We start from the raw sequence: 12,742 nt of genomic DNA, 5'->3' as shown, positions 1-12,742 counted from the left end.
ATACTGATGCCAGCTATGACGATGACAGCATCAATCTCCGTTCTTCGTGCCCAGGCTTTCACTCAACGATGTGGGAGAAATGCCGCTCATTCACAACTTTTCGCGACCAACTCTGTGTAGGAACTGGGTGCTATGGGACTTGGTGATTAGGGACTAAGCTACAGCATAAATACTTTTTTGTAAATGTACCCGAGGGTAAAACCGGTTATATTGGGGTTATGTGCTCTCGAGCTATTCTTATTAAATGTTTCCTTTCAACGAACTCGTCCATCGGGAAGTGTCCTGAGGTGGCTCTCAGACCTCTCAAATGCATAACCCAACTTGCACGTTGTGCCATAGAAAACCACAATGTTACAAGCAGTCAACAAATAATGTACTGACGCTGATATTGACCTAGTGAAGTTTATTAGGATGAAAAAAAAAAACCTCCAAATCAATTAACGAGCCTACTGCAGGGAATTATAACATTTGTCGCCGCCGGTGGGCTCACAGCACAAAAGTAGATGGTCTACTAAAGCTATTGAATGTTGTTTCGACAAGACATCTTTCCGAGATCCAAGCATGTATTGAGAAAGCTGTGGAATCTGCAGTGGTCAGAGTCTGTTGATGTTCACACCTACTGTCCAGCATGCCTTTCCCTTGACTACAGGCTATGTAGAAAACAAACAACGGTGTAATGTTTGTGTCATGGAAGCAACAATGCCATATATGCACAGGATGGAAAACTTTTTCATTACCCTGGATATGAAGCAGTGACCACTGAAGTTGCTAAAGAACTGCAGGTTTAGTGCATCAAAATCTGCAGAAGACAGCATGTCAACGGCTAACCGGGAATGGACCCTTGATGGGACATATGGTGAACCTCATCTAAAGACAAGCTATCTTGAGGTGACCTTACTGTGACACTGGGCAGTGATGGCTCACTGCTTTTCAAGTCCAGTAAGGGATCTTTGTGGCCAATTCAAGTACCTTTCAACGATCTACTTGAACATAGGCAAGAGTTGTCCTTAGCCCACAACCTTATATACTGAGGAAATCACATTATACCAGGCGGTGCTAGAGAACGTTTTCTGCAACTCCTTCCCAAAACGCACCAAGGATCGTCTGCTATGAAAGCCATAGCACATTCTTTATTTTGGTAACCTAGACTTGACCGTGACATACAGCAGCACGCCGCTGACTGTGAAACTTGCATAGCCAATTTGCCTATGCCAGCAGCCGCACCTCCCGTAAACTGGCCTAAGATGCAAGAAAAGTAGTCGCGAATTCATATTGATTTGGCAGGACCGGTAGCCAGGGAGATTTTACTAGTGATTGTGGATGCATACTCAAAATGGATCGAAGCGATTTCTATCAAGCATGCAAACGTGGAAAGCATAATAAGGGCTCCGAGAAGCATGCTTGCTTGTTTTGATGGACCGTGTATGATAGTTTCAGACAACAGCGCAAAGTTCACTTGTAAAGAGTTGGCCACATTTACAGCTAGAAACAACATTACTCATCTGTGCACGGCACCTTTCAATCCACAGTCAAACGGAGCTGCTGAAAGAATGTTGCGATCGATAAAGAAAAGGCATTCAGGAAATAACAGGCGGTGATCTTGATAAAAAAATTAGCCAGACTACAGCTCAATCACAGGAATACGCAAACGAAGACTGGGAAATCCCCCTCAGTAATGCAACCCGGCTATCAAATAAGATCTCCCCTTGACACCCGTTTCCCTCTGAATGTTGCAGGTCAAACTGACGACTGGATACCCCCAGTAGAGAGCAGCGTGTACATGCACAATTACGGGTAAAGGGAGAAGTGGATCTCAGGCAATATAAAGTCTGCCACGGGAGCAAGAATGGCAACCGTAGAGGCTTCAGCAGTCATCGTTAGACGGCACGTCCATCAAGTGCGCCGTCGCCCTCATTCGCTACCAATGCGTCTAGTTGTCAATGTCAGTGCTCAAGAACCAAGGTGTACAGAAATGCCAAGACCGACCACAGGATTAAATGGAACTATACACTATACATACAATTTAGAATGCACTACAACAACGGATCAACAATATTTACAATTTGTACAGCCCAGCAGTGGAGGCCTGCTGGGAAATTGGTTCTTAGAGAGTGCGCACGAGAGATAGCACAACAGTTTCGGGTCTCAGCCAGGCCCATGTCCACCTGGCGGCTTGTCAGAGAAGACGACACCCAAGTAGTGTCCACTCACTACCTCGACGTGCTAGGCATCAAGATTGGCTACGACGCCCTAGGGGCCGATGCCAACAAGAGTAAGTTTACACTTTGCTGCGGAAGGACAGAATTTCTCTGAGTTGAGACAGGGTTCTTTTCGCAGTGCCACCCCTGCTGCACAGTCTCCCTCGTCAGCCAACACAAGCCGTAAAGCGCCGGCCCTCTGACCGGTGATGGATCAGTTGCAACGATAGTCAAAGTAGGCTACGTTGTGGCCCCCCGCCTAGAAAAGCTAGCCTTGGTCACCAAGTTTATCCAATAAATGAAACTCTTACGGTGAAAATGGGCCCCACAGGAAATTTGCCATCTAATGTCCACCTGGCGGATGACAACACTCAACCACGCCACTCACCACTCCGATCTAACCAAAGTTCAGCCGAAGCTCCGCAGCAAGTCCTGCATCAGTCCGCAAGGCAGTGCGAGCCAGTGCAGCAATTTCATTTTTGAGGAGAGGCAGTGTTGTGGCTGCATCACACTAGTGTTTTGTGGATGCTCAGCATGGTTCAATTGCATCGCCCCACTCCCCGTTATCGTTCTACAACGGGGATAAAAGCAAGGACACGTCCCAAATAAATGCTTTTTATGTTCGAGCAGTCTGTGCTTCCTAACTGTTCCGGTCCGCTGGCCATGGGTATGCAACAGTAATGATAGTAGACAACTGCGCTGCATATGGCCATGTCAAAAACCTCCAAGCCATGCAAGTGTAATTCTTGCCACTAAACATGATATCAGTACTACAATTTATGGACCAAGAAATTATCCCGACTTTCAAGCAGCTCTACCAGTCACACATAGTCATATGGTCCTATACGTGGACAGTGGCAATAGCTACACCATTGACTTGCTGTCTGCTCTTAGCGTTTTTTAGGTACATGGATGGCAGTTACCAAGAACACAACTTCCAATAGTTTCCACCACACAGGTTTCATGATCAGACAGGAAGTGCTGTCATCACCCAATGACAACAGTGCTGAATCTGATCAACCCTGTTTATCTACTGACTTAATTGAACATTTGCACACTGCAGGCACCATTTGCATAGAAATGACACTAGCGAAGACCACAATACTGAGCCCTATGACAAACTTACCAAAGACAAATCAGTCCACCAGGTACTGGAAGATGACTCGGGTTTCGACAATGAGGAGCCAGTGAATACGCTGCCTACTTGTGGTGCTTTCTGTTGTTTGCAGTGCGATCGTCACCCTTAAAAATGTGCAAGCTGACCTATTGGTTACAGCAATGCGGCACCCTACAGAATCATAGTGACCAGTTTTTTCAAGCCGATTCGTAAGCGAAGCCGCTGTCTTTTTTTGTGTGGGGGGGGGGAGTGAATTTGTTTTTTCGGACTACCCAAGTTTTCATACTTTTTCGGCCTCTTGAGGGTTCGAAAAATTGGTTGGCGAAGTAACTGAACGCACTGTTCAGTTACCTCGCTGCTGACGAGAGTATCATACTTTTCAAAAGCTGCCGGACCATGAAACAGTAAATCTCCATGCAGCCGAAAAAAAGGTTACAAAGCTTGGTCTCTCGTATACTACAGCATGGATAATTTCAAGTTCGAGCTCTGTCAGGGAATGCATGCACAAAAGCAGTTGGGATAACTTGAGCTGAGCATATTGTGATGACTTGGCCGACGGCATTACGCCTCCGGCTCTCACAAGCATTTTTTAACCATTTTGTCACCTCTCAAAAATAGTTTGAGGTGCCAAGTGATTACGTTGCTGTGCACATTGAAACAGTCTATGTTAGGGCTGATAACTTCGAGTCAAATTCTTTTTTTGTGTGTGTTCACTGAATTTTAAAAAATTCTGCATTAGTTGGACACAAAGGTCAAACTTGGAAGTTTTTAATGAATTGCAAAGGCTTCTGTGGCGGTATTGTTACTTTTGACTTGGCAACACTGCTTGTAAAAGGCAACTTGTGTGCCAATTTCTAAGAGTGAAGAAGTTATCACGCTCGTGAACGCGCTGCAAAGGTGACAAGGAAGCGTTCTTCGACTGCGGTTCGGGCACAAGCCGCAGCAGAAGTTGAACAAAAACAAGATCTATTTCATGACAGATCACATCTTCTAGGGTTGAAAAGTCGCTTACCGGGCTTTACTGGTTCTGTACCTGGCAGTCCCTGACAATTTTGATTGATTTATTTTCAGTTCTGAGTTTATTACGCAGTTTAGTGCAGTTCATACTTGTTCTTGATGTCTGTCTTTTCCATGCCAGAGGGCTTCCCTGGTCTGCTTTTATTGCCCCTCATGATGTGTGTTTGGAGATCTTTCTGCCCAGTAGAAACAGCAGCATTCTTGTTGCTATTGTGATGACGGACGGTGGAGTTGTTCGAATAAAAAACCCCAAGGCCATCTAGACTAGCTTCGAACCGTGACACCTCACTTTCCACAAATCACCAAGGTCCGCCAGTTTGATCGCAGTGGCTTTTTCTGCTGTTCACAAGACCAAGCCTGTATGCAAGGCTTGCTTAAATGTACCTCTTTTGCCATTAATCCAGTGAGCTGCTTCATTCTTCCCTACTTTGCTTGTTGCAAGGGACTAGTACGTAGAGTAGATGTCAGTCAAGCCTCGCCGAAATCTTGGACATTTTTTCAGATGCAGGTGTAGTATCCATGTATCGACGCAACAAGCAAGTAAATAATGTGAGAATTCCCACCGAGTCAGTGACCGTCATATTAGCAGGGACATCATGGCTATCAGAGATTAAAGCATGGCTCCGACTCTGTATCATAGAACCCCTTGCTCCGCGCCCTCTGAAATGCAGCAAGTGCTAGTGGTACGGTCACAGGGCAAGCAAACGTGTGTGGCTCTATTGTCCGATGCCGTATATGCGGGGCTGAACAAAATGACTAAGTCTAATCCAAGTCAGAATCAGTCATGCTATGTCAAGCTGATGACTAAGATTGTCCCGCTAGGGCTAAAGAAATGCAAGGTATTGAGAATCTAATATACTGATTTTCAGAGTGGATAGATAGGTTGGTACAGTACTTTTGTATAAAACAGATGAAGATCTTGTGCTGCATCATGTATGAGATGCAAGCACCCAGTCACTTCAAGATGGTCACAATGTATGGGTACTGCGAGAGTGGCGTGTGGGAGAGAAATCATGCGCAGGTTCTGCTTTCAAAGTGTCACTCGGCCTCACTGGGGAAACTTGTACAGATACCAGAGCTGCCTGGAACCGTGGAACTTAGTAAAATTTGAACTGGCAGCCCTTCTGGACATTGACTTCCGAGTGAAAATGACGTTGGTGAACAAGTGCCACACATTGCCAAATGAGGGAATCCGCACGAGCTAGCAACAGCAGCTAGTCATTCCTATACGCGGTGGAGAGAGAGAAGAAAATGCACAGGTTTGAGGCTATGCTCCTCCACTCAATGAAAACATCCTATAGTTCAATTCCTATAACAATTACTGTATGTTTTCTGGGAGACAAGACATGCCTAGACAATATTTATAAACATTCCTGCGATTCTTCAAGTCTATACTGTACATGTTCTTTGCAGTGAATTATAGAAAGTGTCAAGTCTCAAGGTTAACAAGAGTGTGAGGCAGGAGGGGGGGGGGATTCTTAAATAGGTGAAAATAAAAGAAAAGTGAACCTTGCAACCGTCTGCATCTAAGTGCCACACCTCAGCAGTAGCTCACGAAGAAAGGGGATAAAGAGGGTTTACAAAGATACCGTGAGAAGTAAAGATTGAGAAAGACAAGGATTGGGACACGGTCAAAGGAATCCGAGGACGGGGCACCAAGCGGCGAGAGCTTCATGACGTCACGAGATCGTGGAGGGCAAACCAGTTCTCAAGAACTGCTCTGGCGCTGGAAATCTCGGGCAGCACAACCGTTCCTCCAGCAAGCGAGTCCGCAGGAAGGGCCCCTTTGTTTTTCTTAACCTAGCCCTTAGTATTGTTATTCCGGCCCTGGATGAATTGCCGACTAGTGTACTGCTCATTGTAATGAGAAAGCAGACAAAGCAGCCTCCATGCTCTAGATGTGAGAGACTATTACTGATGATGACACTGATAGTGTAACTGATGGTGATGTTGGCACTGCATATATTCCCATATCAGAATGAGACATCACTGGAAGTAGCAAAAAATACTGCCCCGGTGCTTGCCAATGAAAATACAAAGAAAGTCAACATTACAAATTTGCTTTCGATCAAGCTGTGTTTGCTTGCTATCACTTTCCCTATACATAGTGTGCACGTGCGTCACCAAGTGCTGATTCGTCACTTCCGGTAGGCGCTGCCGCCTTGCCCGGGTACCTCAGTCGTGTACCTATGGACGCTGGCGCAGGCCGCAGCAGTGTCGTGTTGTGCGTGTGCTCGCTCTGTCCGGTTTTGCGATGCCAATTTGTGCAATTTACGGCTGCAGAAGCAGAAGCAAGTCCTCTTCAAAGCCTACAAACAGGGAACAAGGCATTGGAATGTTCAGTCTGCCAAAAGTTATCACCTGGCATTGTGAGCGCACATTCCGACTTTCTGGTGAACGCCGGCGTGTTTGGCTGGCGCGCATTAACAGAAACGACCAGAAAAACTTGGAAAACATTCGCGTCTGCGCATGTCACTTCATCACGGGTAAGTAAAATCAAGGTAAACATACAGGTTACTGTGATTAGACACAAGCTAGCTCTTCGCAATGACCAGCCGTTTCGTGCTCAAGCGATTCACTGACGCGAGTCTCATGTATTTTATTTTCCTTCGGTTGCTAGAAACTAACGATAAGTCGTTTGTGCATGTAAGGCGCTTTAAAAAGCGAAGTTAAGAGGGGGTGAGCGGCGGGGAAGTCAGATAGGTTGGAAAAGTTCCATCACGATAGTTCTAAAATCGTGGACCTCAATTACAATGACAGCTATCAGTCGTTATCGTAATTGCATGCTTCTCGCTGCGAAGTGCACGCATGTCGATTACGCTACGCACAGCTTGACCTTTTTTGTGGGTGATAGAGAACTTCCTTGTTTGCCCTTACTTTGGTATTACACATTAAACACCCTGTTTGGTGGATTGCAGCACCGGGAAGACTTGCATTAAGCGAAAAGGCGACACGATTTGATATAACTATGCTTGCTTGTAGGAAAGCTTTCCAACCTTGTGGACGACAGCAACCCAGATTGGGCTCCTAGCCAGCATCTAGGCTATGGGGCTGATGACATACGTGTTATGAGCGCACGTTATGACACTACGTTATGAGCGCACGAAGCAACGCAGTAAAAAGGCGGCCACCACCCCGATCGCTGAACCGTCCACCCTGCCATCTGTGGCTGATACATCTCTGCCAATGGGTCTTGCACTGGAAAGTGAACCAGCCCTCCCTGTCGACTTACCAGGCGAGGAGCGCGACAAAGGTTAGCTTGTCCTACAAGTCTTTCCTTAACGCAAACTGCACCTGTTGCAGAATTTGTATCTAATGGCAATAATTTTAATTGTTCTTACAGATGAAGCTGTCCAGACAGATATCACTATGGCAGACATACAAGCAACGCAGGCAGAAAATGGAAGCCTGGCCTGCAACCTCTACACTGTAGAGCAGCAAAATCAGCATTTGAACACTGCATCACAAGCCCTAGACACAGACAATGAGAGGATGGCTAGTGAGCTGTGTTTCCTAGCTGCAGAGAAAGCACAGTTGGAAGTGACAGAGGCATCGCTGCAGCAAGATGATGGAAAAGTTCTATTTTATACGGGCATAGCCAACTTTATCCTGCTTTCTGCAATTTTTCAACTTGTAGAAGTTGCCGTGAAACACACTCCTCAGAAGGGCCTGTCAAAATTCCAGGAATTTTCTGTTTTTCTAATGAAGCTGAATTGGAATTTTCCTCTCCAGGATATTGTCTACAAATTTGGAATGTCCCGTTTCACTGGAAGCAGGATCCTGGAAAGGTGACTGCATGGGGCATTTTGGAGACTTAAGTCTTAAATAGTATGGCCAGAGAAAAGCGAACCGCAGAGGACAATTCCACAGGCATTTGTAGACTCTTTTGGAACTAAGGTTGCTGTCGTGATCGACTGTTTTGAAATTAAGATTGAACAGCCATCATCTTTGCTCCCTAGGAGCGAGACATGGTCCCAATATAAAGCGAGTAACACTGCTAAATTTCTAATTGGTGTTAGCCCCCAAGGCTCAATAACATTCGTTTCAGAAGGGTGGGATGGAAGATAAAGCGACAAATACATCACGGAGCAATGTGGCCTACTTGAGATACTCGCACATGGGCACATCGTGCTTGCAGACAGTGTCGGCCTGTACTGTGCCACTCTTCGCATCCCGGCTTTCACAAAAGGCAAAAGTCAACTCTTGGCACTTGAAGTTGCCAGCACCTGCAAACTTGCTTGTGTACACATACATCTGGAAAGGGTCATCGGTCTGGTTCGAAACAAGTTCCTTATCATGCAAGCTGTTCAGCCAATAGAATTTGTGACAAGCAAGCCAGAAGACAAATCTACTGCATTGTACAAGATTGTTACTGTGTGCTGTGCACTTGCAAATTTGTGCCCATCTGTAGTGCCAACAGACCAAAGTGATGATATTTAGTAGCTGAAAATGCAATCAATAACCACATTGTTCTTTTAAAAAAAAAACTTGTTGCATGCAAATGTTTTAGTTGGCCATTCTATTCCATGTTTTTGTTGGTGCCAAGTAAATGTAAATCTGTCAAGTAAATGAAAGTGATTGCTTTTCAGCAGGAAGCTATGGCAGAAATATTGCATGTTGTTGAGCCTATGTATTTTCCTTTGTGTACGAATAAAGGTTTTTTTACTTCGCACCAGAATGTTATGGAATTCATTACAACTAGCATATCTGAGTGATACGCAGGAAGGCTCGGCCTCGTGCAAGACTTATGCATGATTAAAGACTAAGTCCCATCTGTGGGTACAAGTCACCATCAATATGTTGATAGACTTCATAAGGTTATTTGTTAAGCAAAATGGCATAAAGTTATTTCTTTCAAACAACTGGTATTTTGGACATCTGCTGTGAACATTCTCAGCTACTCTTCTTGTAACATCGTATGTAGGTGCGAGAAAAAGACCCTTCATGGCAGGAACAAGACTGTATGTTTATTCAAGAGGCTGCTTTTATACCCTCGCCAGAGGGCCGGAATGCACCGTGACGACGGGTGAAGGCACGTGTGGTCGGCATGATTCTCGCACCTACATCTGAGGATGAACGATATATCACTTCCTCCCCCCTGAGCTAGAACCTATCCGGGGGCTTACGGGCACGGGTGGAACGTCTGAGTTGGATTGGTTCTGTTGGCCCTGAAACTGCTGGCTCGATGCCACATCTAGCTGCTGGCTCACTCGGCACAGACTGGCTGGCTTGCAGGGCGTTGCTGCTAGTTGTCCGGTCGCCGGCGGAAGAGAGTGGCCCTTCCGGAGATGAGTTCTTCAGGGTTAGGAGTGTCTTTGAGGTGCGAGCTCGGACCTGATCCAGGTCCTTGCACCCCCCTTGGCGTGTTGACAGTTAGCAATCGTTTGCCTTCAACTATTGTCACGGTTCCTGGAAGCTATCTTTGACCTGGCTGACCATATTGTCTACTCCAAACCTGCATTCCTGGTGCATACTCTTTTTTTTTCTGGGCTTGGGACTCCATAGACGGTAGCCTTCTTCGGCCCTTTTTTATTTGAAAAGAAGTTGCTTAGGCGGGTCCGTGGCTGGAATTCCAGAAGTCTTTCTGCAGGTGACTGCTCTTCTTGGATCAACGTGGACCTGTAATGTAGCAAAAATTTGGGAAGTCGACTTTGCAGTGTTCCCACATGATTTTTTTTTCAGGCTCTCCTTGATGGTGCGTACTGCCCGTTCCGCCAAACCGTTGGATTGTGGGTAATATGGGGCAGTTGTTACGTGGCGCACGCCATTTTCCCGGAAGAATCGTGCTGTCTCTGCACTGGTGAATTGCGGGCCATTGTCCGACACAACAGTTCGTGGTAGGCCAAAGCGTGCAAAAATGCCCGAGTACATCCACTGCCATTGCCACCGTTGTCGTCTTCATTGGCACTGCCTCTATCCACTTAGTCTCGGCGTCGACAAGAGCGAAGATCGTATGTCCTTCCACTGGACCGGCGAAATCCATGTGTAGGCGGCACGAACGTGCGTTGGTCTTCCACCAGTTTACTAGAACCTGCGAAGGGGGCATGGGCGAATACTGCATGCACTTGGGACACCGTTTCGCAAGCATCTCAATATCATTGTCTAGCCCTGGGTACGAGAAAATCAAGCGCGCGAGGTTCTTCATTGCTGTGATGCCAGCATGCGAGTCATGCAGCTCTTTCAAAACAAAATTTCGAGCAGCTTTAGGAGGAACGACACAGTGACCTCAATACAGTATCCCTTTTCTCACGGTAAATTCCTGCCTCCGTGCAAAATATGGTTGATACTGTTGTTCGTCTGCCCCCAGGCGCTTGGGCCAGCCTTGAAGGATTCAAGTCTTTAATTGCTGAAGTGTGCAGTCTTTGCTGGTGTGATCCGACACATTCTGCGCAGACAAAACAAAGTCATCCAGTGCCTGCACATGCAGGACATAATCGGCAAGTTCTTTTCCGCTGCCATCATCGTGGACAGGCTACGGCAAGCGGCTCAGAGCGTCGGCATTCGCATTGAGCTCCCCTTTTCTGTATTCGAAATCATACTGATATGCTGCTAAGAGCAGCGCCCAACGTTGAATTGGTGCCACTGCCATTTGCGGGATGGGTTTGTCTGGACTCAACAAGCCAGTCAAAGGCTTGTGATCGGTCACCAGAGTGAGCTTATTGCCAAACAAATAATCTCGGAATTTGACAACGCCAAAAAACCAGCGCTGGTGCCTCCTTTTCTAGTTGTGAATAGTTACGTTCTGCTGACGTAACTGTACCTATTCTGCTGACCAAACTGTACCTATTCCTTTCCCCGACACATCACACTCAAGCCACAAGGGTTTCTGAGGATCATAATGCACAAGAAAGTTTGCATTGCTCATGACGCACCTGGTTTCTTGGAATGCTGTCGCCTGTGCAATCCCCCAACACCAGGGTACAGCTTTTGACAACAGGTGGTGTAACGGAGCCAAAGTGATTGAAAAATTTAGTAGAAACTTCGAGTAATACGTCACCAGTCCTAAGAATGATTTAAGCTGGCTAACAGAGGTCGGTGGCAGTGCCACCAGCATGGCTTCTAAGTTGTCTTGCAGGGGGTGAAGGCCTCTTGCGTCGATTCGGTGCCCAAAAAATACTTCTTTTTCCCAGAAACGACACTTCTGTACAGCGCGAGGCCATTCGCCCGCAGTCGTTTCAACACTTGTTATAGTAGCATGGTATTCTGCTCCTTTTCCGCTACAATAACGTCGTCCAGGTAAACTTTCACCCCGAGTAACCCCTGTAGTACTGGTTCTATGCGCCGCTGAAACAGTGCAGGCGATACCAAAAGCCAAGCGATTTTAGCAGAAGAGGCCCTTGTACGTATTCAGCACAGCTATCTTTTTGGCATCATCATCCAGGAAAAGTTGGCTTAATGCGTTTCGTACTTCGAGCGTGCTAAACACCTCGCACCCTGCTAGCGTGGCAAAGATGTCTTCGATTTTCGAAAGCGGGTACTGTTCTCTTCTTGTCGCCAGATTGACCATCAGCTTTAAGTCTCCACACAGCCGGATGTCTCCGTTTTTCTTTACCACTGGCACTACTGGCGCTGCCCATTCAGCCACGCTCACTGGGGACAGAACTCCCCACTTCCACCAGTCGGTCGATTTCGGCGAATACTTGCGCTCTCATGGTGTACAGAACTGTCTGGGCCATGGAGGAAGGCAAAAATATAGGAGAGGCAGCTATGTCACATTTTTTGAAGCCAGAAGTAGGGAAGGGTAAAGAAGGCTCCTTCTCGCAAGGTCAGGCGCACTGACTCGTTGACGCATGCGTCGTTATCGGCTAGGAGACTCTCGCGTCGTGCCTGCAGAGCGTCGGGGCGTCGTCAGCTGACTGACGAGCCGAAGAACAAAGCATGAGATTTTATCGAAGGAAGAACAAAGGAGCTCGGCAATGCCTTCTTGCAGTGTGCCCGGGTGCGGCTCGCGTGCAATGAGAAAGGAACTGGGCGCCACCTTCCACGTGTAAGTGTATTGCATTTGCTTTATATATTAGACGCATGATCGAAGGTAAACGCATGCGCTAGCTCTCAGAACATAATGCACGATACTGCATGCGTGGCTGTAGAACATGCTGGCTGTAGAACATGGCTGTAGAACATGCTGTAGAGTAAAGAAACACTGGGCCAGTTGGTGACTCTCCTTGACATTTAAAACACAGCGCAATTACGACGCAGACGACACGGGCATTGCACTGATGTTTGTGTTTTCGTCTTCTTTGTCCACGTCGTGGTTGCACTGTGTTTCAATTTATTCGTGGCTGTTTTCCATTTGTTATTAATGTATGCGAATGCACGTATGTAATGTTGCATGCTTTCAAACAGCTTTCCCAAAGATCCCCGTCGTCGGAGGCTATGGATCGAAGCCATAAGACCCGGTCAACGCGAC

General features: G+C 46.7%; 1 pseudogene; it reads left to right on the top strand.

The window, feature by feature from the left end:
* The first annotated feature begins 2,157 nt into the window (after positions 1-2,157).
* Positions 2,158-10,885, top strand: LOC142761744 (uncharacterized; annotated as a pseudogene).
* The last annotated feature ends 1,857 nt before the right edge of the window (positions 10,886-12,742 follow it).

The sequence above is a fragment of the Rhipicephalus microplus genome, unplaced genomic scaffold (assembly GCF_043290135.1).
Source record: "Rhipicephalus microplus isolate Deutch F79 unplaced genomic scaffold, USDA_Rmic scaffold_23, whole genome shotgun sequence".
Taxonomy (NCBI): domain Eukaryota; kingdom Metazoa; phylum Arthropoda; class Arachnida; order Ixodida; family Ixodidae; genus Rhipicephalus; species Rhipicephalus microplus.
Note: the sequence above shows the minus strand (reverse complement) of the source record. Positions and strands in the feature narration are given on the sequence as shown.